The sequence below is a fragment of the Nyctereutes procyonoides genome, unplaced genomic scaffold (genome assembly GCF_905146905.1).
Source record: "Nyctereutes procyonoides isolate TBG_1078 unplaced genomic scaffold, NYPRO_anot_genome, whole genome shotgun sequence".
Classification (NCBI taxonomy): Eukaryota; Metazoa; Chordata; class Mammalia; order Carnivora; family Canidae; genus Nyctereutes; species Nyctereutes procyonoides.
This window is the reverse complement of record NW_026575160.1, coordinates 7,158,322-7,186,297: the sequence shown is the minus strand read 5'-3', so window position 1 is coordinate 7,186,297 and position 27,976 is coordinate 7,158,322. Positions and strand designations below refer to the sequence as shown.

The 27,976-nt window shown below is 38.3% G+C and overlaps 1 long non-coding RNA gene across 1 annotated transcript; it reads right to left on the bottom strand.

The window, feature by feature from the left end:
• Positions 1 to 1,809: 1,809 nt before the first annotated feature.
• On the bottom strand, positions 1,810 to 27,882 carry LOC129502712 (uncharacterized). Its single transcript, XR_008663021.1, has 3 exons — positions 27,700 to 27,882; positions 22,021 to 22,713; positions 1,810 to 2,381 (listed from the first exon to the last, which is right to left on the bottom strand). It is a non-coding gene; the product is annotated as an uncharacterized LOC129502712 (long non-coding RNA).
• Positions 27,883 to 27,976: the final 94 nt, after the last annotated feature.

Genomic DNA, 27,976 nt, shown 5'->3' with positions numbered 1-27,976 from the left:
CAATGTAGCTACTACCATCTGTTGGTATATTTGTTAAAAAATTTTTATTTGCTTGTTTATTTGAGAGAGAAAGAGAGTGCAAGTGAATGTGGGGGGCAGAGGAAGAGGGAAAGAGAAACCCAAGCAGATTCTGCTCCACAGTGAGTATGTAGCCTACAGAGTCTAACACAGAACTTGATCTCAGGACCACGAGATCATGACCTGAGCCTGAGCAGAAACCAAGAGTCAGATGTTTAATGTACTTCACCACCCAGGCACCCCAAGTATACTTTTTAATACAAATGTTTTCAGTGTGTAACACATCTTATGTTATTTTTTTTTAAGATTTTATTTATTCATGAGAGACACACAGAGAGAGAGGCGGAGACATAGGCAGAGGGAGAAGCAGGCTTCCTGTGGGGAGTCTGCTATGGAACTCAATCCCAGGACCCTGGGATCATGACCTGGGATCATGACCTGAGACGAAGGCAGAGGCTCAACCACTGAGCCACCCATGTGCCCCAAAACTGTTTTATTCTTTATCTTTTAAACTAACACTAATAAACTACAAGTAGGTATTCTTAATACCTTCCACCAGTTAAAAAAAATCCTACTGTTAAATTACTTCTGGAAAATTAAAATAATGTTTTTGAAATCTAAAAGTTATTTGGACATTTGGAATCTAAATACCATTTTAGATGTTATTTGGGGCGATTTATTTACATACAATTTACAGTCTGAAACCTTCCTTTTGGTCTCAAACTAAGTTCCCCATAATTATCAGGTTACTATTAGTATTCAGAAATGTAAACCAAGAAAAGATCTATATGAAATTGTATTTGAAAGACATAATTGAACTTTCCAAAGAAAGTAAAAATAATCAGAAGCCTTTTACCATCAATGGGCAGCTATTCGGGACGATCATCTTTTACGGTTGCCCAATGTGAAAGCAGATTTTGGCAAAATTAGCACTGAAAACTGAACCAAATATTATACTAGTATGCATAATTCCTGCATGAACATACAATTAAGATCCTTAGATGGTATTTATTATTGCATTCGTCAGCAATTCCATTATAAAAACATGATGGTGGAAGGTTTATAACAAAACTATAAAAATGCTGAGATGAAATCTGATAAGCAGAGTTTAGCACAACTGTTTTCTTAATTACAAATCTTCAAAGAAAATTTCAAAGGCAATGAAGACACTTAAGTACATTTTACATATGACCTTCCAAAATGAACCTGCAATTTGAAAAACCAGGAGATTGTCTTTAATACAAAAAGTAAATTATTTTATTTTTCCAAAAATAACTGGTGGATTAATTTAAAGTTCTAAATCTACTTTTCATAGGGTGATATTATTTCATTAAATTTATCTTTAATATAAGATAGAAAAGTATTGAAGTTTTGGTATATACCTTTATCTTGGTGCAAGTTCATTCAAAGGTTCCTGAACTTTGCCAACATGTTGGGTGAAGTTAGTCCTAGTTTCTGGTCACTACCCTCTCTTGCTGTGAATGCTGGACTAAAAAAGATTGCAAAACAAGAGTCAGCAGTTCTGACCATTTTGTTTTGACTTTGGGGTTTCTTTGAATCCAAAGCTCAAAACCAAACCTGGCAGAGGAGGAGAAGTAAAGGAAAGAAGCCATGTAAACTAACATGAATAAAATACCAGAAAGATGGAAAAAACTTCAAGTCTCTATAAGCCAAAGCCTATACATTTCCACAACTTTCTCTGTGACCCAAATTTTAAGTTCTGTGCCTGAAATATATTCCATAAAGAAATACAAGGAAATGCAAAGAATAGTATGAATGTATTTTAAAACACTTCTTATGGTTACTATTTGGCAGAAATCCATTCTTAATATTGCAGAAAGCAAAGAATTTTTAATGTTCAGTGAAACCAAAAATTTAATAAATATGATGGAAATTATCATAATAAAATGACTTATGGTTACTTAGTGCTTTATGGTTTCAAAGCACTATTCACATACCTCCTCTCATTTGATCCTCCCAACTGGATTTCAACGGGATCTAGAGTCTCTCTATTAAATTGAGTCATCATTATACCATCTTAAAAATTCATTCACTCATTGAAATCAGCATGATACTGAGATACCTATAGAGGACTAACGGTCACATATAAGCAACACCTTCACTTTGAAAGATATTGTTTCCAAAGATCAAAAGCACCTTAACACACTTTGTGGATGATAAATTATACAAAAGGCTAGTAGAGTCCAGCTCCCTCAAAGCCAAATTTTACCACCTTCCATTTAGGGCTCTGTGAAAGAGATTTCCACCTGCAGTCAGCAAACGTAGATGACCTCAAAGCAGCTGTTGCAGACAGCTTTTTATAATTTCCAGTCTTCAAAAGGGAGGAAAATATCTATGAGAATCTGGAAATAGATCAAACAGTTGGTATACAATAAAAGGCAACAACATCACATACATGTGTTTGAATGAATGAACAAATGAATGGAATATGATTACCCAATTATTTTACTGCAGATAATTTTGTGATTTCTCCAAAACTTAGTGAAATCACTAGCTGCATTTGTTACAAATCAGATCTTGAACTCACTGACTATATTTAGTCCCATAGTTTAGTGAAATGTTGGAGAAGCTACAAATGGTCTGAAGGAAAAAAAAATGGAATAATTGGATTCTTAGGTCTGAGTATAGTAACAATATCTAGAATCATATTTTTATTTATATAATAGCACATGTTCTAAACACTGAGTTGGGTTCTTTACATAACTATTAAAGTTCAAATAATAATTTTAGGATATGGATACCATGATTACCCTAGCAGTCATGAGGAGAGTATGGAATTAAGAAGTAAATAACTTGCCCAGGCTCAATCAGCAAATAGATAGTGAAACTACGATTTATACCCAGTCAAGGATTTGAGACCAATTTCTTAGGGACTGAGGTTATTTGTGAATGAGTATATGATTATTATTTTTAAGCAGAAATTATGTGGTAAAAATAAGTAACTATCTTTATGAGGATCAGAAATGTGGACATGTGTTTATCATGTACCAAAGGAATATAGTTTTTTTAAAACCGGTAAGGTGGACTACTGGTGTAAGTTTTTGAAGAGGCCTTGAAATAATCTTCTATGGATATTTTAAAGTCAAAACTTTCCTCTAGGGGCTTCAATGCAATCCTGCCACAAGAAAAGAGACAAAACTCTTTTTGATGAACATAATGATTATAAACACAAGCTTTGGAATTTGGCAGACGTGGGTTTGAATTGCAAGTACATCACATCATGTTATGGAAGTAGTACAGCTTATTTAACCTTGTTGGCCTTTAATTTATTCATCTTTAAAATAGGGATAATAGGGCAGCCCTGGTGGCTCAGCGGTTTAGTGCCACCTTCAACCCAGGGTGTGATCCTGGAGACCTGGATCAAGTCCCACATCAGGCTCCCTGCATGGAGCCTGCTTCTCCCTCTTCCTGTGTCTGTGCCTCTCTCTCTCTCTCTCTCTCTGTGTGTGTCTCATGTATAAATAAATAAAATCTGAAAAGAAAAGAAAAGAAAGAAAAGACAATAATATTCAGCCAGTAGGGCCATTATAAGGATTGACTGAAATGTGTATGCAGAGTAAATGGTGTACAAGCACTCAGTAAATGGTAACTGCTATTAAAATACTCATCATCATATCCCTTCCAACTTTATGGCAATAAAAAGTCTATGAACAAGGCACCCCCTTTACTACCAATGGTAATATATGAAAGTACAAAATATAAAAAGTAGAATTCGTTATAAAATACCTTCAGGTAAATTGAAAAATATCAGATTTTTCCTCCAATATTTTTTATTCCCGGAATACTTAAATGTCAGCATTTAGTTCTGGTCTCTGCATCTTTCTAAGTGGAACAATACACACCTGTCAAATGAACAGGGAGATCAAAACTCCCTCCTTTATTTTTTTAAACTTATTTTTATTTATGATAGACATAGAGAGAGAGGGAGAGGCAGAGACACAGGCAGAGGAGAGGGAGAAGCAGGCTCCATGCCAGGAGCCCGACGCGGGACTCGATCCCGGGACTCCAGGATCCCACCCTGGGCCAAAGGCAGGCGCGAAACCGCTGAGCCACCCAGGGATCCCCCAACTCCCTCCGTTAACTTGCTACTGCGATTGCATATATATTTTAAAGGAAAGGAAAGTGATTTTAAATCTGAGAAAAATGATATGAATTCAGAGAAGCTCTTTAAAAAAAAGATTTTATTTTACTTATTCATGAGAGACACACAGAGAGAGGCAAAGACATAGGCAGAGGGAGAAGCAGGCTCCCTGCGGGGAACCCAATGCAGGGCTTGATCCCATGGCCCCGGGGTCACGCCCTGATCTAAAGGTAGATGCCCAGCCACTGAGCCACCCAGGTGCCCCTCATTCAGAGAAGTTCTATTTTATCAGCAGCCTAGACATTACATTTAAGTATATATTGTCCAAGTAAGTGTGCATTTATTCAATCAGATAATTTCTAATGGAATAGTTCTGTATCTTAATTGCAACAGTAGTTGCACTGACCTATATATGTGATAGAATGACATAGAACTATGTCTTTTTACACCGATGTTAATTTCCTGGTTTTGATATTGTAGTATAGTTATGTAAGATATAACCAATGGAGAAAGCTGAGTGAAAGGCACACAGAACATCTCTATACCACCTCTGTAATGTCCTATGAATCTATAATTCAAAATAAAAACTGAAAAAATCAGTTAATAACTATGACATTCATTTGAACCTATAAAGCACCTAACAAATGTGAATTATCATTAATTTTAGGGAGACATTCACACATACTTGATTCTTGTCCTGTTCTATAATTTTTCTTCAAGTGTTTCATGAAAGTGAAGCCAAGTTTTGTTCATGGTATTATGTGGATCCTGGAATGAAAATCAGGACTCTACCCCTGAAAGTCATAGCCAAGAACTAAATATCTGATTCTGGATTCTGTGGTCCATGCCGACTTCCTTGGCCAGATACATTCATTCTCAAGTATGGGTTTGAGTGTTGGAAGAGCTACACATCCTAATTTTGCCACTTACTAGATTAGATAACTCACTTAAAACATCTGGGCTTCAGTACCAATCCTGGTCTATAAAGTAGAAGTAATAAATGCAGAGTTATATAAATTGTCAGAAGAGATCACATAAAGTGCTTAGTACAGTGCCTCATACAAAGTAAATATTTAGTGAATGTTGTTATTGTTTATGCTATTTCAATGTTGAACGTGTATATAAAATAAAATGACAATTCAGCCTTTTAGAAAGGCTCATGAGAACAAATACAAAAACAATATTAAATTGTCTTGCTTCTCCTAAACAGAATCAGTGTTTTAATTAGCATGGCATTTGTGCCAAATTTAATCTGCCAGCATTATAGTAAATTTTTGTTTAATTTTGTTTTTAAACACAGAAATTTAAAGATAAGGCTTCTGGTCCATGACATGTAATTACAGTCTTTGATCTGCCAGGAAGGTCACTGTAAACCCTACTTTTCTGAAATAACCTCTAAAATTTTCATATAAAGTTTTTTATATGAAAAGATGATACCTTGATTGGTAAATCCTCCAAGAATTTATTTTTGAACAAATTCATTTTGAAGGCTGTAGTGTTGGTAATAGAAATAGAACTGCCTCAATTATTATGCATACCTGATCTAGACAAACATGAAATATGAAAACCTGGAACTCAGTTCAGTCAACCAGGAATAGATACACAATCATGCTTTGTTTTAGGTTCCCTGAGGGACATAGGAGTCCCTATGCACCCCAGAAGTTTAAATAATTGCCACCTGCTTTCCACAGAAGAGAATCAGAGAGGAAAGGAGAAAAGGACCCTCCTTGGAACAACAGAGAGGGAAGTTGGGTCTCAAGGTGCATTATTGGAAATCCTGCACTATTTCAGCCATTTATACTTTTTTTTTTAATTTTTTTTATTTATTTATGATAGTCACAGAGAGAGAGAGAGAGAGGCAGAGACACAGGCAGAGGGAGAAGCAGGCTCCATGCACCGGGAGCCTGACGTGGGATTCGATCCCGGGTCTCCAGGATCGCGCCCTGGGCCAAAGGCAGGCGCCAAACTGCTGCGCCACCCAGGGATCCCCGCCATTTATACTTTTATGAAAATTTGGCACCTAGCTTTACCCTCTTTATTTGTGGATTTTATTTTCACTCTGAAATTAGTAAATTTATACAAAATCTTTGAAAAGTTTTGTACACTTTGGCCTAAATTTAATTGTAATTTAAATAGAAGTTTTTGAAAAGATGAAGTTGGCATGAATTTCTACATAATTTCCCAACATTTAAAAATGGGTAACTCTAAAATAAATAAATAAATAAATAAATAAATAAATAAATAAATAAATAAATAAATAAAATGGAGTGTCTGGGTGGCTCAGTGGGTCGAGTGTCTGATTCTTGATTTCAGTTCAGGTCATGATCTCGGGGTCCTGAAATCAAGCCCTGCATTGGCTCCATGCTCAATGAAGACTCTGCTTGAGATTCTCTACCTCTCTCTCTCTCTACTTCTCCTTCTGCTCATGCTAAATAAATCAATAAATATTAAAAAAATAAAAATGAAAATGTGTAACTTTCATATCCACTATTTTAATAATTTTTATTCCTCACATAGAAAGATAAAAGGATAATTGTCATGTCTTGTTCCTTTGAAAAGCTTTGATTCAACTTTAAATGGTTTATTTGAGGGTTGATAGTAAAGGCCTTCTGAAATTTACTAAAATTTTTCTGACTTGGGGAGCATACCCACTTTCAAATATTCTCACCATGGGTTCATACTTTGACCAAAAAATGTGGTAACTATAGTTAACAAACATTTGACAAGTGGTTTTGTTAATTGTAGATCTTATTGAACATGCCACACCATTGCTTTCATCACTATTCCCTTACTTAATCTCACCGAAGTTCTTAAAAATTAGAGCAGATGAGCTCAGTTAAAATATGCATACTGGATGCCACTTTGTTTCAAGACAACACAACCACAAATTAAACTTCATAACCTTACTAGTATATTCATTTCATCAAATTCAATCAACCACTTCTAAAGTTAACATGAAGCAGGCTTAAAAATGCTTAGGACTTAAAGTATTGCACAACAAAACACAACAAAAATCTTCCCAAATTGCATCCACATGAAATAATACACCATACTTCAATCCAAATCTCAATGTCCTTACCCAGGACACCCTCCAAGCTTCTCTTTCTATGGTTATAACCCCTCCTTCCATTGTATGGTTCACATACATGCAAACATGCATACATGTAAAAGTCTTTTTATCAGAACGCATTCAAAAGTGTTTTAGAATGGGTGGTCCTTATGTAAATTTTTTCACTATTAACTCAAATCTTAAAACTGGTTTCATATCTCTTCCTTTTCCTTCATACTTTGGTAGTTTCACTATTTTTTCAAAGTGCCATCTCTTTCTTGAATATTCCATGTAATATTAATGATTGTTGAGCATTTCTAACTTTTGTCACCAAAATTCAAGTAAGTATCAGTGTCTTTACATATATTGAAAACAAGCCCAGGAATTATTCCAGTTACTGACTGAGCATTAGCCACACATAAGTATATCAGACCTAAATATAATTACCAAGACCAGCAGCCAGTAAATTGTAGAAAAGAAGGTGTCTGGAATTGCCATTCAGGAAACCTACAGAACACTCATTGATTAGATGAGGGTCATTTACTCAATGAGAAAAACAGAATTTTCCCTGGGAGCAGAACTACTTCCTCTTGGAGAGATTCAATACTATCTGAAGTTCAGGTAATTTACCATATCAAGAAAGGCGTTAGGATTCAAGAATGCTCTCTGAACTTTGGCTCTAGTTGAGAAGATCTAAGCCGTATTTTACAAGATTAGGGCATTTTGTGAATTCTTACAGCTTGCTTACAGAAATTTCACTAGTAGGAATTTAGCCTAGGAAAATAACACTATATATTATTGTTTATAATATTGAGAAAATAACCTAGATATCTAAAAATGTAAGTCCTTAAAAGATGTAAGTCCTTGTTTTAAATTGTGGTCACCTGGGTGGCTCAGTTGGCGAAGTGTCTGCCTTAAGCCCAGGTCAAGATCCTGGGTCCTGCGATGGAGCCACACTGGGCTCCCTGCTCAGTGGGGAATCTGCTTCCCCCTCTGTCCCCCCCTCAACTCATTTTCTCCCACCCTCCCTCTCTCTCAAATAAATAAATTGTTGTGGTCATTTAAAGGATGATGTACAAAAGAGATTGTGCTGTGAAAAGATGATTCCAAAAAATGATAAATGAAAAGGTATACAGCTAAATGTAAGGCATGATTTCATTTCTGTTTCATATAGATATGTGTATAAATATGTGTGTATGTATGCATTTTACTTACATATATTTATATATGGATATAAATATTTATTTTACATACGCTCTATAATTGGCCATTTTTGTACTTGTTTATATTTTTCCAGTTTCCTAACATTCTTTTGTAGTCAGAAAAATAGCATAATTATTTTAAAATAAGTGGGACTACATCAAACTAAAAGCTCTGCACAGCAAAAGAAACTCAAAAAATTAAAAGGTACTCGATGGAATAAGAGGAAATATTTGCAAATATCTATCTGATAAGAGGTTTAAATCCAAAATATACAAGTAACTCTTACAACTCAATAGCAAAAAACACAAATAATCCAATTAAAATGGACAAAGGACAGGAAAAGACGTTTGTCCAAAGAACACCTACAAACGGCCAACAGGTACATGAAATGGTGCTCAACATCACTCATAAGCATGGAGATGCAAATCAAAACCACAATGAGATGTAATCTCACACCTGTCAGAGAATGGCTATTATCAAAAAGAAAAGAGATGGGGATCCCCGGGTGGCGCAGCAGTTTGGCGCCTGCCTTTGGCCCAGGGCGCGATCCTGGAGACCCGGGATCGAATCCCACATGGGGCTTCCGGTGCATGGAGCCTGCTTCTCCCTCTGCCTGTGTCTCTGCCTCTCTCTCTCTCTGTGACTATCATAAATAAATAAAAATTAAAAAAATTCAAAAGGAAAAGAGAGAAGTGTTGGTAGGATGTGGAGAAAGGGGAACCCTTTTACAATGTTGGTGGGAATATAAATTAGTATAGTCACTATGGAAAACAGCTTGAAGGGTCCTCAAAAAGTTAAAATAAAACTATTATATGACCCAGCAATCCTATTGCTGGTTATCTATCTGAAGGAAATGAAGGCAGTGTCTGGAAGGGATATCTGTGCTCTTCATGTTCACTGCAGCATTATTTACAACAGCTGAGACACGGAAGCAACCCGGTGTCCACTAATAAATGAATGGATAAAGAAAACGTGGACTATACATGGATTGGAATACTATTCAGTCATTTAAAAAAAGAAGAAAATACTGTCTTTTGCAATTAGTGATGGATTTTGAGGTCATTAAGTCAGAGAAAGACAAATACTGTATATTCTTACATGTGGAATCTAAAAATACAAAAATCACAGAACTGGAGTAGAACGGAGGCTGCCAGCAGTTGTGGGGCAGAGGAAATGGGAAGATGTTAGTCAAAGGGAACAAACTTCCAGTTAAAAGATTAATTAATTATGAGGGTATAATATACAGCATTGTTCTAATGAACAATACTGTATTTTAGACTTGAAAATTGATAAGAGAATGGATATTAAATGTTATCAAAATGAAAAAAGAAAAATACAATTATTTTATATTAAAAATAGCCACACAAAACGATTTGTGAATTTTGTCAGTTGTGTGTCAGGATGCTATTACTCAAGGGAGAACTATTGCCTTCTTAGCTCTAAAATATTTAAAACTAAGCATTTAATATACTGAGATGTGACATTCTGTAATATTTTTCTTTGGATACCACAGAGCATAACATTATCAGCATACTAGAGGCCTCTCTCATGCTTCCCTCCAATTATGGCCCTTCTCTCCCTACAAGGATATCCAGTAACCTGATTTTTAACAACCTTGATTAGCTTCCCAGTTTTTGTATTGTTTTATGTGTAATGGAAATCATCGGGTTTGGGGAAAAGACTGCTTTTCAATTACAAATCTGTCTTCAATAAAACATGTATTTTGACATTCCTCCTCCCCAAACATACAAGAGAAGTTGAAATTAATTAGCAAGATAAGGAATAAATTTACCATTAACTACACAGAGTTAAAAACTAAAAGGAAAAGTACTTGCAAATATACACTTCAATTTTATTGATACTGAAATGGAAAATGCAAGTGGAAATTTTAACAATGTTGTGAGCCTTCTTAAACACAGCTGAGTTCACCCACAACTTACACACATACACACACACACGCCTAATAAAAATAACTATCATAAACTATACTAATTTCTAAGGAAATTCCTGGTTTTTAAATAATTAGCACCACAGGTTTCTTCCTATATTACGCTCCATGGGCATTACAATGCATGTATGAGTGCTTGTGCATGTGCATTGTGTGTGTGTGTGCATGTGTGTGTGAGGGTACAAATTGTATAACATTTAGTGTTTACTTCATCTTTTTAAAGGACATATTAGAACCAGATAAGTGTACATATCCATATGCATATTCATTTTCATATACTTTTTATATTCATGTTTGAAAACTGCCATATATTAAAAGAAAAAATATATTTCTAACATAATTTCAAAATATTTCAAACTTGCACTGCTTTTAATAACTTTTATTGTTTTTAACATGTGACATTTTATCCCCATTAGCAATAACAGATGTCTAATGCATTAAAAAGGAAAATCCTGCACATATGTTGAAATAGAGGACTTTACTGAAAGGAAAGCATGTGCTTTGATTTATATTAGTCAAAATTCAGATACTGTACTTGGTGCTATTTCAGGAAATGAAAAGGTGAGGAAACAGTTATATACTAGTAAACCAGAGCAAAAGTCTCCATAGAAACCAAAACAGTTTCAGTGGGAGCCACATAAGCTAAATTAATACCTAGAATATGGTCATATTAGCCCCTAGAGAGCTAATTTGAATGGAATAAAAACCTGTCTACTGGTTCATGCATGTTACATAGTATTTACAATTATTCTTTGTTCACGTCTGATTGTCAAAAACTCATCAGTCAAGACTATGAAAATCTGGGTGAATACTAAAGAGAAAAGATCACAAAAAGTCCATTATCTTCACTACAAGTCAAAGGGCAAACTGAAAAATAATGAAGGAGAAATCCCATTTTATTTGTATTTGGCTGGTGTTTTGCCTCAGATTTCACAGACACTTCTGTAGACGTGGCTCCCCAACTCCACTGCAGACAGTGCTGAGTGAGAAATCACAAGCCAGTAGGGAGAGCAATTGATTTATTGAACAACTACTATGCACTAGCTGCCTACATATACTATGTCATCCCATCCTTACAAAATACTATGATGAATAATAATATGTCAACTTTACAAATAAAAAAACAAGCTCAAATTGGATAAAATATCCTGTCTAAACTTAGGGTGGAGCCTGATTTTGACCTAGTTGTCTCTTTCTCTAGAGGTGACTGTGACAAATGTTGCCATAGTATAGCTCTGTGCCCCTGTCAATTAGCTGGACGATGGCATGTACTCCTTGTGAAGGTGGCCCAGCATTGTTTGTGCACCCAGTTTGGTAAGGAACTTATTTAAGCACAGACTGAAGGACTCCTTTAAGGGTTACTGTTAGTTCCTATGGTTTCAATTTATGCCATCTTTCAATACTATATGTGTTGCTAGCAGGATGATTTGAATTTTATGCAATTTATATTTTGTTCCCTTACTCTCATTTTTTATATTGCTTTGTGTTCACAGAGTGTGAGTTTCTTCCATCTAAATTGGGCTGTTTTCTTAAATGCTTCAGAAATACATATGTGTGACCTACATGTATAGCTTCTTACTGCCTGATAACTATAACAAAAAGGCTACCACCTCAAGACCACATAATCCTTGATATTTCCTTCCTGTGATGCATTTGAGGCTCTGATTTAGAATTAATGATGAGTTACACTGTCATCTAAAGTATCCTACATAGGATATTTATCGTATTTATGATGCTTGGAACAGCAAAAAAAGGGGGGAGGAGGGGAGAGTATGTAAAATATATAAGCATTAGATAAATCTATCTCGTGTTTTGGCAGATATGTCCTAACTAGTCCAACCCTTGTGCTACTGGACAGTTACTTTTTTTTTTGTTTGTTCACTGTATTTTTCTGGCTCCTTAGCAAAATTAAAACTAAATTGAGATGATCTTCTAAAAGTGAAATTCTAACCTTAAAACTGAGAAAATTTCCTTGTAAAGATGTTTACTTCATCATCTCCACAAAAGGAAAATACAACTTATGGGTTTAAACTAGTTCATATCTAAATACAATTCTAGTATAAGACAATAACATTGCCAAGTTATAATGCCAAAGAACCCAAAAACAATGTAAAGAGCAGCACCGAGGTCAGAAATGTCGAGTCCTACTTGCAAGAGGACAGTGTGGACAAACCCCAATGAAACATCTTTTAAGAGGGAAGGGTACTATTCAGACTAAACTATGAATCTAAGGGTGGCTGGAAACTTTTCATGGAGGCTGATCATAAATTTACTACTGAATGGATCAAGTGGCACAAGTGAATATAATTCTTAGATTTATAACATTTAATTCAGAAATAGAGGTTCTCTGGGGCACCTGGATGGCCCAGGGGTTGAATGTCTGCCTTTGGCTCAGGTCATGATCTTGGGGTCCTGGAATCGAATCCTGCATCGGGCTCCCCACAGGGAGCCTGCTTCTCCCTCCGTCTATGTCTCTGACTCTCACTCTTGTCTCTTATGAATAAATAAATACAATCTTTAAAACACATACACACACAGAAATAGAAGTTCTCTTGAAATAAAATTCCAAATTGGGAGAATTTCCGTGTCAGAAGATATGATTTATGACATTTTCCTTATAAGCTTAAAGTATAAGACCATTATTGTATCTCTGATTTTGTGAATGTTCTTTAGACTACTTCAGTATTGCATAAATCTGTTTTTCCCCCATACTGACTGGTTTGCTACAAGTTAGTTGTTGGTGCTTTTTAATATTCTTATATCATTCGTAATTGGCTTTCAATGCATTTATATTACAATTCTACTAGTCCTTTCTTGATCATTCATGCCACAAGGATAAGTGGCTATGTATAACAAAAAATAAATAAAATCATCATAGATCTCTCTTGCCTCCCTTCTCTTCCCTCTTTCCCCACATAGTTTTTCCCCTTGTTCATGTTGTCACTCTGTTAGATTCATTGACTAAATTTTATATACTAGCATATAAAAGTTTATTTTCTTTTCTAGATTCTTTCCTTCTGTGAAAAATGCATGCAAATTATGTTTTCTACAGAAATTATAGAGAAGAAAACATGACGATCTATTTTCTTCAGTTTAGTGAAGTGAGTGGGCTATAAATATCTCCTTTGGGAGAGAGAAGTTGACAACATGATCAAGAAGGTGAACAATTTCCTGACTTCCCTTTCCCAAGTCAATATGTATGGTCATTCTTATGTGCAGCCCTACACTAAGCAAGCACATAAATGTTAGCGAAGAGAGAGTGAAAAGTAGCAATAATGTAGGCTCAGTTTACATTTAAATTGGGCTGGAGCAAACTGAGTTCTCTTGCTCTGTTCAGCATCCAACTCTTGTGCTAACTTTCAGGAAGAATTTAACAAAAGTCTATCAAGTTTATAGGATGCTTACTATGGGCTTGACTCTGTTCTCAACACAATTTTCTCCTTCAGTTAAGATATCTTCCCTAAAAAAAAAAAAAAAAACAAAGATATCTTCCCTAAAATGAGCTCACAGTGGAATGAGGGATATACACTTACTCAGCTTGTGCAGATACTGGATGGGACATGTGGGAGTCTTAGGAACACTAGCTATTGGAATATAATAGAAGACATGTACTTAATATATTGTAAGTTGTGTGGTACCTTATACTGAAATGCCCTTAGTTTGAGACTGCTGGAAGAGGAGCACTGACATGCTGAGTAAAACAGCCATATACCTAGCATGCACACTATGACTAGGTCTAAAGGAGTAAATTCTAAGCCACGCTGAAGCCAAGATTCATGACTATTTTATTCACTACTTGATAAAGAGCCTGTTAATTATCCAACACGACCCATTCTCCCCTTCTTCATTTAGCAAAAGAAACTGTGAAAGTGATGCTTGACATGGCTATCCAGCTAATGACTACATTTCACAGCCTCACTTGTAGTTAGTTGTGGCTAAGGGACTATGAGCTAATAATGGCATGTGAGGAGTAGTCACATGTAATTTCTAGACAGGGCCCTTTCGAGAGGACATGTCTTCCCTTGGCTTCTCTCCTTTCTCAATGGCTGGAATGTAAAATTGAAAGGAGACTTAGGGTGGCCATGTGGTCCATGAAAGAGAAGTCATATTTTGAGGATAGTAGAGTAAGAAGTTAAATCAACAAGGCTGAGCCATTAAGCCAAGCCTATAACACCTATCCAAATTTTTCATAAAACAAACTGTGCTGTTTAATCCAGTACATTTTAAAATCTATTACAGTACTATATCCTACTTAATATATCTCTTCCTCCCAGGTGCCTGGAACAGTGCCTGACATATAAAAGGGTCTCATTAATATAGTGCACCATGAAGGAGCAGAATTGAACTCACACTGCACAAGTTTTTAAGCCTAAGGCCAGAGTACAAACAGGCAAGGACTAAGTTTAAATTGTTCTAACCATGTTAAGCTGATATGAGAGAGCAAGTGCTACATATTATGCCTTTTCCCCACCCCAGTTTATAACATACCACAACTCCTCATACCCTAACCTCATCTCACAAGGCATCAGTCTGATATTTCAGAATGGAAAAACAATCGCTGGACAAAATGAAAGAGAGCATGAAATGTGATAGAGTAGAAGTCAGCTTGGGTACATTATAGAACACAAAGTATTGTCATTTTATGACAGTACAAACAATATAAGTTTGATTGCAATACAATTTTTTCAAACAAATAGTTAAAATATATCTTATCTAAATTCAAAGTTTTAAATTATAAGAAATTTAGCATGCTTTTAGTTCATCTGTCTTTTATGACTTTCTCTTTGATTAATGAAGTCTGGGCTAAGAATACTAAATTACAGAAGATGGTAATTATTGTTACACTCTTGCCACCAACTAGGGCAACAAAGCTTTCAAATTACATTACACATGTCTTCCATTTAAGACATTGTTGGGCTCAATGGTTTTCTCAACCTTACTTCATTTTACTATCAAATTTCAGGTAGCAAAATCTAAAAATCACTTCTCAATAGCTTTTAATATCTCAGCTAAGAAAGATAGCATTTACTGAAGATAGCCAGAAGTATATGTATTATTCAGGACATTCAAAAATCTATGACAGTATTAAACCACACAGAGAACTGCTTTTGTTAATGTTACTTGTAGTAAATCATCTTTGTCACCATAACATCATAAACCTATGTTAAATAGCATTATTTAAAAATAAAAACAGAATAGCCCTATGAAATTTGGGTCTTTAATATATTGTCATGAATACAATCCTTTATGAAACTGAATGCTTCCTTTTCCAATTTACTTAAGTAAAAAAAAAAAATCTTTCAGGAATAGTCAGACTTCTCCTGGACTGTGTGTGTGGAGTGTGTGTGTGTGTGTGTGTGTGTTTCCCTCATGAACCCTATGGTATTTCTGTGTGTGAGGAAGAAATGAGGAGTGGAAAAACAAAAGATATTTATTCTGTAGAGAAATAAATAATCCAGAAGGGGCATAGGGATTAGTGGAGGAGTATAATTTTAAGTAGTAGGGTGATATTTATGAAATTAGAGATAATTTATTTTCCCAAGAAGAAAGCAGGACAAATTGAGAAGATGCAATAATCGATAGTACCAGTCAGTATTTTTAAATGGTGGATCAGAAACTTGGCTCTAAGAAGTCTAGTATACAATATGAATAGGTGCCACAAAAAATTAAAAAAAAAAACACTGTAGTCTTTTCCTTTCTCATCAGTATTTGTGCTGGTGCTGCTACACACACAAAAAAAAACCTGCTCAATATGTGTGTGTATATATGCATATATATGTGTATGTACATCCATATATATATACACACACACCTATATATGTGGCATATATAGCTATAGTAAGACTAGATATGTTTATCAAACAATTTCAGAATCCAGTTAGAATTAATATTTGGTTGAATATCTGTGGGAAGAAACAGTGTCCAAATCAGTATTTTAAAACAAGTGTCTTTAAAATCCCTGATTTTTGAGGAACAGATAATACTCTATATTTCACTGTTAAGTATACTGGCTAAAATGTAAGTTTAAGATAACACTGAGGTAAATTGAGAAATATTTAACCTGTGATAGGACCTGCATATTTTTGTACATTCCTAAAGAGAGTAATAATCGAAAAACAAGAGTTTATGGGATTCCCATTTTGCACCCATAAGGAATATGGGAAGAGTCTGGTTTCTTCTTTCTTCTTCTTTTCTTCTTTCTTTCTTCTTTCTTTCTTCTTTTTCTTCTTTCTTTCTTCTTTCTTTCTTTCTTCTTCTTTCTTCTTCTTCTTCTTCTTCTTCTTCTTTCTCCTTCTTTTCTCCTTCTTCTTCTTCCTCCTCCTCTTCTTCTCCTTCTTCCTCCTCCTCTTTCTTCTTCCTTTTTTTCCTCCTCCTCCTCCTTTTCTTCTTCTTCTTCTTCTTCTTCTTCTTCTTCTTCTTCTTCTTCTTCTTCTTCTTCTTCTCTTCTTCTTTTTTAAGATTTTATTCATGAGAAACACAGAGAAAGAGGCAGAGACATAGGCAGTGGGAGAAGCAGGCTCCCTGTAGGAGCCTGATATGGGACTTGATTCCAGGACCCCAGTATCACAACCTGAGCCAAAGGCAGACACTCAACAACTGAGCCACCCAGGTGCCCCAAGAGTCTGGTTTCTCATAGCAATTAAGCTTCTCAGGAAGAAAATACTAACAAATGAAACAGATTCCAATGTGAGCCACTTAACACTAACTTGTGCTACAGGGAGTCTCAATGGTATGAACTCTGGAAATGCCATCTCTCTTGGAGTTCTGAATACACTGCACCCAAACTAATTTCCTACTATAGCGTGAATACCCAATCTGTCCATCTTGATAGGGAGACTGTACTCCTTGTAATCACTTGGATGGAGGAAAGGGTGGGCTGGAGTCAAGAGATGGATTAATGATGGCTCTCAGGTTTTTAGGCTAAGCAATTAGATAAATAATCTACTGAGCTTGTGGGAGGAACAAATTACATTAGAGTAACAATAAGTTCAAGATGTCTGTGAGAAACCCTAAGTGTGGTATGAAGTGGATAGTTGAATAAGAATCTTCAGCTCAGACAAAACACCACCTACTATGGAAAATGGAAGTCATATGGCTCCTGTTACCATTTCTTGGTAGCCAGGGCATGGATAAATTATTGAACCTCCTCCAATTAGTGTTTCCATTTTGAATTTTGAGACCTCAGGGAGTGAGACAGGAACATAGGAACAGCTGCTCTTCAAACAAATTGAATCATGGATTAATTTCCTCTTTTACCCTGTAAACCCTTCCTTTTGCACTTAGAATTGAATGTAAATGCTGCAACTCAAGTCTACAAGGTACCACCTAACTTAGTACTCATTTAAAATAATGATATCAGGGCACCTGGGTGGCTCAGTCAGTTAAACATCTGCCTTTGGCTCAGGTCATGATCCCAGCCTGCCAGGGTCCTGGGATGGAGTGCCAAGACAGCTCTTGGCTCACCGCCGAACCTGCTTCCTCCTCTCCCCGCTGCTTGTGCTCTCTCTCACTATTTCTCTCTCAAATAAATAAATATTTTAAACTTTTAAAACTTTTTAAATTAAATAAATAAAATGATATCAAACACATATCAAGTGCCAGGCACCGTTTTAACTACTTATGACTCTATTTCATCATGACAACAACTGATGATGTACATTATCCTCTCTCCTTCACAGGAAGCATGGAGGAGTAAGTAACCTATCTAAGGTTACATGGGTCGTGATAAGTTGAGTCATATTTGAACCTAGGCTGACTGGCTCCAGAATCTGGTCTGTCATCTACTGCACTGTTTTCTATGACCATTCTGTCTTGCCAGAAAAGGGAGAAGTGCTCTGGACTTCTAAAATGTCTTATAGTTCTAGCTCTATGATTTTACTCAAGTGTTTTCTTTATAAGCAGTTTCTCCAGTTCTGCAATTGCAATGTTTTAGGAATTTTATAATAAACTAAAATGACCATCTAATTTAATCTAGGGAAATGACCTAGATTCTTATTTTTAATCTGCTTTCATTCTATTCTATTCTCCAATAGATCCTCTGCCATACCTATTAACTCAGGGAAAGGACAAAAGATAAAGCACCCTGTGTTTGTAGCTTCTATTGCTATTGTATTCACAAGTAAAATCCAACAATCACTTTGTCTTACCAAAATTTGCTGTGAAATTCTCTCTCCCATTTAAAATATGTATTAAACAAGTACTGTAAAATGTTTTAACGAATCTCTAGAAAATATCTGGGTGCCCAATTTTTCATGTAAGAATCAAAATAATGAACACAATAGTGAATGAATGTTACATGAACCTAGAACTAAAGTTGATTTTTCCTGATAATTATATTAGACTATAGTCTATTTTGGAGAATGGCCCAGTTAAAAAATAAATTAAATATAATTCATTTGCAGTATCTGTTCTTCAGTTATGCTGAGTCCACTGATATGCTTCAAATTTCACATCTTTGTTGTTCTTGTCAGAATATTTTTAACAATTATTCATCCTCAGCCTAAACACTTGGTTGTGAAATTAAAATTGCCATTAAAGTTGCTTATGACTACTTGTGGCTATTTCTGTTTTCCTCAGTCATTATATACATACACTTCATATTCCCTGGAAATAGTTCTACTCTTGAATATAACTACATTTAAATAGGTCCGTTATAATTAAAGCAAAGAGACTATGATTCATATTTGCTCTTAACATGCATCTGATGGTGAAACAGAAGAGTATGCATTATTTGATAAACACTTTTCCAGGTTCTAAGATCCTGGCAGACATCAAAATGATGAGGCGGCCAGTGGGTCCTTGTTTCCTCACTATCTCATTGTACTCTATCTAGAACTGAATCGAAAAGACACCTCGACAGCAACAGCCACATGGAAGAGCAGGCATGGAAGGCTTGGACAGGCCTTGGAAAAACTGCAAAGGCCTTAATACCACAACCATTCCTTTCTTCATAACTTTCCTTAACTTCTAATCTCAGCTCTCCCAATGTGTCCCTGTGTCCTTGGCTACCTTGGGCCCCACCCTTCTTGAGAAAACTGCCATACAGTGGAATTCACTCAAAGGCGTTAGTAAGCTAATGTGTTACCTCACCTTGGGAAATCTGCCATCTAAAAGAGGAACCTGAAGAGGACAATGCCAGGCCCCAACATAATGAGTTACTTGTAACAGGTTTAAAGCATGACTATGGGAAGTATCAAGTGGTTTTGGAGGAAGCCCCTCCTGCTCTCTTTCAAACCACTTCACTGCCTGTTTTTACTTATATTTGGCACAAAAGTTTAAGCACAGTTGGCCACAAGCAGTTTTCAGAACTAGAAGGAAACTCATTCTCATCACTTTGGAAAATGCTTTTAGATTCCAAATATTGTCAAATTGTGGAGTTCAAAGCAGTCCCAGAGAAAACTTTTTCATCTATGAAACTATCAGACTAGATAATTTCTAAAATCCTTTAAGTTTACACATTTTTGAATTTTACACATTTTTCATATTATCTATTCAATTACTTCATTTGACAGATGAGGAGAGTGATACCTCCAGATCTGAATCCATCCAGTCCTTTTCTCTCAGCTTCGTATTATCCTGTCCACGTGCCCCATAGCTATTGCAATGGTGTAAGTTCTCATAAGTAAACTGATGTACTTACATAATGTATATTGTGGGTTGAGCCAAGAATTTCCTAAATATAATCAATCACGTAGCTGTCTAATCCATCCATCCCCAGCACTGTCTATCCATAGGCTGTATTTTTTTAATATTTCATTTATTTATTCATGAGACACACAGAGAGAGGCAGAGACATAGGCAGAGGGGGAAGCAGGCTCCCTGCAGGGAACCCGATGCTGGACTCAATCCCAGGACCCTGGGAGCATGACCTGAGCCAAAGGCAGACACTCAACTACTGAGCCACCCAGATGCCCCCATAGGCTGTATTTCTCAAATATAAATCTAAACATGTCCTTTCCTTGCTTAAGAGTCTTCAGTTTCCCCAACTGCATTTAGAATAAAATTAACATGGCACAGGAAGTTAGTGATCTAAACTTTGTGTCCTTTCCAGCCGTTCTCACACTCCTTCTATCTCCTGCCATACAAGACTTCTTACCAGCCCCTGAGCACAGCATGCAGGCTCCTGTGCCCCTGCCTCTGCCCATGCTGTTCCCAGTGTCTTTCCTTCCCTCTACCTTTTCTACTTCTCATCTGGTTCACTCCATGGTCCTTCTAGAGTAAAGCAGAGATAAAGGGTAATTCAGGAACACTGCAATGTATGCTTCCTGTAATATTTATGGCTATCCAATTCTGCTGAAGAGAACAGATGACACAGTATAGAAATAAGACAAAGAAAATAGATGACACTGGGACACCTGGGTGGCTCAGGGTGAGGTCCCAGAGTCCCAGGACCAAGTGCCACATTGGGCTCCCTGAATAGAGGCTGCTTCTCCCTCTACCTATGTCTCTGCCTCTCTCGTGTGTCTCTCATGAATAAATAAATAAAATCTTTAGAAAAAGAGAGATGATAGAAAATATGGAAAGAAGTAACCTCTAAGATATCTTAGATATCACTAAAGTGAATAGGAAGGGACAGAAAGACTATGTAAGCATCAAATAGTCATGAGGCTCTCAGGGAATCCCATAATCATGAGGTCTTAGGCTTCCTTTTGGTAACATCCTACCTGGCCCATTTGTTCTCTGGCCCAGATAGAAAGATAAAATCTGTAACTGCTCAGAGGCTGTGTTAAGTCCCAAGACAAAAGTATTTGCCTTCTGTAATAGAGCAAGGTTATTTTACCTTCAAGCATCCTCCAACATTGCTCACCCTTACTTTGGACCTCTTAACCATACCATCAGCAAGGAAAGCTGATGGAAGGACAGAGAGGAAAAGAGAGAGAATGATGTGAACTCATGTACTCCAGGATTTGGGTAGCATGGCCCTGCCTGCCTGTTTGCAACCTATTCTAGTATATTAACCTACTCTATTTCCTTTTCTTGCTGTATATTTTATTTTTTTAAGATTTTATTTAATTATTCATAAGAGACAAAGAAAGAGAGGCAGAAACATAAGCAGGGGGATAAGCAGACTCCCTGCATGGAGCCTGATGAGGGACTCAATCCCAGGCCCCTGGGATCATGACCTGAGCCAAAGGCAGATACTCAAGCCACCCAGGTGCCCATGTATATTTTAAATTGACTTAATAAACCATGTGACATGTGCATCTTAATCTGGTTGGTGAGCCTTTCTGTGTGTTTCTCTCTCTGGAACAGGCTTCCTAGAAGTATATCTGGAGATTACCATGGCAGTGAGGTAATTTCCCAATGCACAAAGTCATCTTGTCACCTTAGACCAGGTCCAGTGTCCTTCCTCGACATTCTTTGAAAACATCTATCATAGCAGTTGGCTCTCCGTGTTACAAAATTGTTTTCATGTTTTATTTCTCATTAGAGTGACATCTTTGATGTCAGGGACTAAATCTTCTTACTCCAAGTACCTAATATAATTAGAGACGGATGCATTTTTATCAAAGAATAAATAAACGTGCTGTAATTAGTGCCAGTTGAACCCAGAATTCAGGTCTTCTGAATGCACCATTAGGCAGAACCAGAACCTTACAATATCTCAAGGTGTTGAATGGGGTAAGTGAGAATAAAATACATCACTTATAGCTAAGTCTTCACTGAGGTATCTCAGGTGGGGAAGGCAAAGGTACTGACCTTGGCTAACCACAGGGAAAAACACCAAGCTTGATATCCACTGCAGAGATCAAATAGAAAACAAGAAATGAGCTAGGATTTCGAAAATCTTACCAAGATCAAAAGCATTTTTCTCAGAGTAATGGTATCAGTGTCCCCCCCCCCCCCCAGAAGTCTTCCTGTCCACTACCATGAGAGGCAGGGATGACAACATCACCTTTACTCTAATTCTGGAGAGACCACATCTATTAGATGAACATTAACCTCAATTAAAAGTTTCATGGCCCTCCACCTAGTTCCTTACTTTTTGTTATGACTTCAGTGAGAGTGACAGGGAATTTGAAAATTAAATGCCTACACCAAGGGACAGGTAGCTACTTACAACAGTCTCTTTGAGCAGAAACTGAGGCAAATAATCTTGGTGCTTTTCTGCTTCCCGCTAAGTGCACTTCTTCCTGTCTCTTGTGATTTAAGCCTTTTCTCTGATCAGTGATCCCTACATCATAAGCCTCAGTCTTTTTCTTATAAGTCTTGGTCATTTGTTCTAGCTCCCTCTTTCACTCTCTTCACATTCTTTTTTTTTTTTTTCTCTTTTGATCTCCTCCTTATTTTCACTCTGTTCTTTCCTTGTCTTTTTCTCTTCTCTTTCCAGCTCTTTTGGTCCACTGTGCAGGTCCTCCAGCAGGGTCTCAGAGGATGTGATTAGGAATGCATCTGCAAGAAGACACAAATGCAAAGCAAAAACACTGAGTTCCAAATAAAGCAGGGATTCCCCATCCTGGTTGTCACTGGCACTCACCCAGAACTATAAAATTCTTTTAGAAAAGTATCAAGACATAATTCATTTTAGTGTATTTTAATTGACAAAGTAATCATATGGTCTGAAACCTTTTTTGAGAAGAAGTAATAAGAAAGAAGAAGGTGATTTCAAATTAGAGTGTGCATAATAATATGGGGCAAGGGTTGGGAGTATCTTAAAAATGTCCTATTTTTCCATATCTTTGAAAAATGATTTAGTTCTTAACCTATGATATGCATTAAAATATAATTGGCAAACCATAAAGCATAATTTCCATACATTTTTTTCATGTAAAGACATCCCAAATGCTGAAACCAAAAATTCAAACTTTCAAAGATATTTTGGAATAGTCACATATTTAAAAACAACAACAACAACAACAAAAAAAAAACAACCCTGTTTTTCATTGCCAAACATGGCTCTAAAATTGAAAAAGCAAAATTCTAGGTCACTCAGAGTTTTGTAAAAAATTCTGCTAATGTAAAATAAATATTTTCCCTTAAAATGGTAGTTTTTCAGTATATTTTCATAAACATTTTTCTTTTGTATTCTACAACAAAAAGAAAACATCTTCCAAAAAACCTAAGGTTTGAATGCCACCTCATGCATATTTTTTTAATTAATAAAGGTGGCACAGATCAAATAGGCATATGCAAAATGACAGTCACAGATTGTACAGCATTTTTGCTATTTTGTTAAGTTTTTTCCTTCTGTGAGGTTCTTTTAAAGCTAAGTTCTCTAGGAAATTGTGTCCTCTTGTGGTCACTGGCAAAAACAACATGTTTTGGGCAGGAAGAATCAATCAAAACAATGGAAATAGGATTTAAGGCTTCAGGAAAAGCCATTTGTGAAAAAAGGAAATCCCTTGAAGTGGAGAGACATGAAAGTTATGAGTAATCAGAAAAGCAACTTTATCTGGGAAAACACAAAATATAAACCATTAGATTAAGATTTAAATTGCTCAATGATGAAAAAGAAAAGATAAACATGCTTGGAAGTAGGAAGCCTGTGGTCATAATAAAGGCCTCTTATGAATAACTATATATTTCTTCCATTATTTCTTCACTTACTCCAGCAGCCCCCCGAAATAGTTGAGAGCATATTTCACCAAGGTTAACTGGAAGCAAAGATGGGACGTGGCCACTCTAGCCTGCATACCCAATAAGCCAATAGAGGTGTGTGTGGGGGGTGGGGGGGGGTGGGCGGGGAAGGTTCTTCAACGCTCCATTCTTTGCACACTTGGATTCCTCTCTACATCCAAGTTCAGCATGTTTCTTTACCTCATCCTCATTTTGAAGGCAGAATGTCAGATAGTTTAAAGATGAATTTATTTGAAATTTTGATTTGCTCATTCGAGGTACTCCTGGCAACTCAATTTCTTAAGCTTTATTCTTTTTCATTTTATTTCTGGATTGATAGTTTCACAATTTCTATTTTTGTTCCTTAAAGAAGTTCAGAAAGGGAAATACAGAATCAATTAAATTCATGAATTCAACTATCATTAAAAGAGAAAAAGAATGACCTCTTCTTTAGGGCAAGGTGTTCAAACATCATTAAGGCTGCCTGTGTGGCTGAGCAAGAATTCGCTTTTACACAGAGTTATCAAAGTCACTTGTGCTGACACAAACTTTATATTCCACTTTGATAAAATTCTCTTACTTGAATATCAAACTAGGCAATCCCTGTGGAGTGTTCAAAACAAGATGAAATCTAAGATGTATAATCTTACTCAACTGCAGCCTTTTCCAATTTGCGCCCTCTTCTGTGGGAATGCTCCTGTGCTTCATTCATGCAATTCAGAGAAATTATTTCACAAAACTCTAAGCCAACCTACAGGTGGGAGGTCATCCAAAGACTGAGAAGAAAGAGTAGGCACAGATTCAAATACTCACCTTTTTGTACAAACCCAACTCCAAAATTTACTCTCTTGCTAACAATTCTAGAGTATATGTAGGTTTCTTTTCCTTCTCTGAATGTACTTATAAAGGATTGTTGCTAAGAGAATATCACTGCATATATATTCAAACTGGAAGAATACAGATACATGCATAAGTTACTGCATATGCTCAGTATGAGATTCCTAACTTTGTTTCTTCTAACAGTATTTTTTTTTCAATTTTTAACACAGCACACATTCCTCAGGAAGGGCTGCGAACATGCCAAGTTTGCAGTTTTGAAAACAAAGCTCGTTTTGAATTATCCGAGTGCAAAAGAAAAACTTTTTTGTTTTCAGTTAATTTTTTTTTCAGGGAATTTATTTTAGAAGTAGACAAAATGATTTAATTCCAATCAATCCAGTATTCCCAAAGAAGGTAGTTCTCCACTACCGTCCTTTAAGTCAGGCTGAGTTCAGCCCCAAAGGGAAATTTCTAAAACTGTTTTTAAGAGCCTGAAATTAGGATTTTCAAACTAAGTCTGCTTTCCCAGCAAGTGTGGACAAGGAAATTGTTAGACAAAATGTTAGGTAGGATATACCTACTGATGAACAGAGAGGGACAATCCGGCCATGAAATATTTATGGTTTGCAAAGGAGGGGAGTATCAAGCCCCAAACATTTTGAGAGGTAATTCATTTGGCAAGCCACAGCCTTCTGCTCAAAAAGTAACAGGCTAGGCACTCAAAATCCCTCTCATTCTCACCCTGCACTCTTTTGGAAGAGTTCAAGAGAAATTTCTTCTCGGGACTAAAGTCATTCATTGTGACTCCGTCAGGAAGATTCCATGCTGTGATGGTTCTGGTTAGGTCATTCATTTTAAACCCCCTCTCATAAGTATTCCGGCATCCAGAGCAGAGCCTCAGCCTTGGGGATCCCTGGTACCCAGTGGCCAGGCGCTCCTCATCCCCTTTATGTTTATGTTTTAGTGCCCAGAATAGGGTTGGGTTCACTTGTTTAAGAACCAGTCTTGGAGATTGATGACTGTGCAAGTCCGGCTGGCTAATGATCCCTGGCTGCTGCGCTGCTGCGGACTTGGTTTCTCCTCCAGCTTCTCTGCCCTCGTTTTCATTCCCCAATCCCAACTCCCCTTGGTCAGGTAAGGTTTCCCTTTACACTTTGCCCACACTTTCCTGTCTTGCTTTACCCGTAGCCACAAAGGAAAAAGCCCAATTATTCGATCTCCTTAGTTTTAAGAATTCAACTAAAGGGAAAAGAAAAACAAAATTAAGAGATGAGATTGATCTTTAAAGAGAGAGAGAGAGAAAGTGTGGTAAAGGTGGAAAAATTTCAAGATTTCCGCAGCCACCTTCAAATAAATATCGTGGAATAATCGGCAACTTAGAACGCTTGGTAGAGTGTGGCTGAATTCTCTGCTTGCGAGAGATAAAATCCTAAAGGCAGAAGATGTAAACAAAAGGGTGAGTTATCACAGTGCGCTTTGTTTTAAGGATACCTGCCTGCAGACTGTTAAGTGAAGGTATCCTTAATTTTCAGACAGGATCTCATTTTAAAATACCGCAGCGACTCCCGAGGCAGGCCAGTTGGCATGCTGTGGTCATTGTTTCTGAATATTTGTGAAAATGGTGATAGCCAAATCCTGCAAGTCGCCCCTCCCATGAAAGCACAGCCTTGTTGCCCCCCCCCCCCGGGGGGGAGGGAGGGACGCCTCTTGCCCTCACTTCCCCCAGAAGTCTGAGCCCTTCAGCCAGTTCCAGGCACTCCAGACCCCCGGGGGTTTCCGGACTGAAACTGTGAGCCTCAGCGGGGCACAGCCACCTGGCCTGCCCTCTAGTCCCGGGGCGGGGTGGGGGGTGGTGGGGGGGGCCTTCCTCCTCCTCCTGACACCCACAGCCTCGACCCTCGGTCAGGCCCAGAATGGGGCCCTTCGCTGGGTTAATTCCCGTCTGACACTCCAGTCTGGGGACAGCGTGTGCCGACCTCGGCCTGCACAAGGGCACACAACCTCCACACCCCCAGACCAACCCCCCCCCCCGAAAACCGAATACGGTTCCTGACCTCTCGTTTGCTTTGCAACTTAACAGATGAACAAGAAACGGTTATTGTATCCCAACTCGTTCCAAAAGAGACACAGAGAGAGAAACAAGTATGGCATTGCAAGGATGGGCTTCTCAACCACGCGGCTTCCCTTCCAGCCCACCGACTTTTGTTGCCTCCTATTTGCCAGAATCTGCATCAACCCCCTCTGGGGGGCGGGGGGGGGCTAGTTATTGTTAACGTGTTAGATAGAATTGCTTAAAATAATAAAAGCACCCAGGAACTGGACCGCGCTTGGGTCACCCGAAGCATAACTGCCCACTCCACCTCCTAGGAATGAAGGGCGGAGAAGGTGCCTCTCACAACCGGCAGCTGCGCGGGTTCGCGGGGCGGGGGGGGGGGGGCTTGAACCCCATCTCGCTCTCTTACGAGCCTCCCTTTAGGGGTCACGATGTGGGGCTTTATGTGGGTGTACGGTAGGGATGACACGGCCACGGGGTCCTCCACCTTGGGCCGGCAGCTCAGGAGACGCGGGCCGCAGCGAAGACCCTGCACTGTCCCTCTCTGGCCCGCTGCTTTCTCCAAGGACAGGACTGACTTCCGAGAAAAGAACGAACTTCCTCTTTTTAGCCCCGTCGGAGGTGTAGTCTTTGGGGTGGTAGGCAGCTTTAGGCTCGGGTCGCTGTGGCGGGATAAAGGAAGGCCCAGATGCTTCGGCGGGGGGCGGGGGTGAGAGCAGGCCGGGGCACAGAGCCGCAGTCCCCGCAGTCGCGGCCACGTCTTCAAAAACCGCCCACGACCTCAGGGCCAGCCGCGGTGGTTTGGGCTTTGCAACTCGGGGTGTGGGGGTGGGCGGGTGGGCGGGTGGGGAGCCCCTCCGTCTACCTGGCTATGGGGAGGAGAGCTCCGCGGTTGCCAGTTTTCTTGCCACTGCCCCCGCCCCGGCCATCCCAAAGCGGCCCCCACGGACCTAGAGGGTACAGGGGCGAGACGAAGCATCACCCACTGCGTAGAAGCTGTGGCCGGAGCTGCCGCCGCTGTCACATCCACTCCGGGAGGGACTGACACCGCGGCCGAAAGGTCCCCTCCGGCCGCTTTCCGGGGCTGCGCTCGGGTGCGGGGGCGCGGCCCGCGCGCGCTCGGGCGCGGAAGGAAATCGCCCCGCGCCGGCCCGCGGAGGGCGGCGGGGCGGGGCGGGGCGGGCGAGGGGGAGGGGGAGGGGGAGGGCGGCGGGGAGGCGGGCAGAG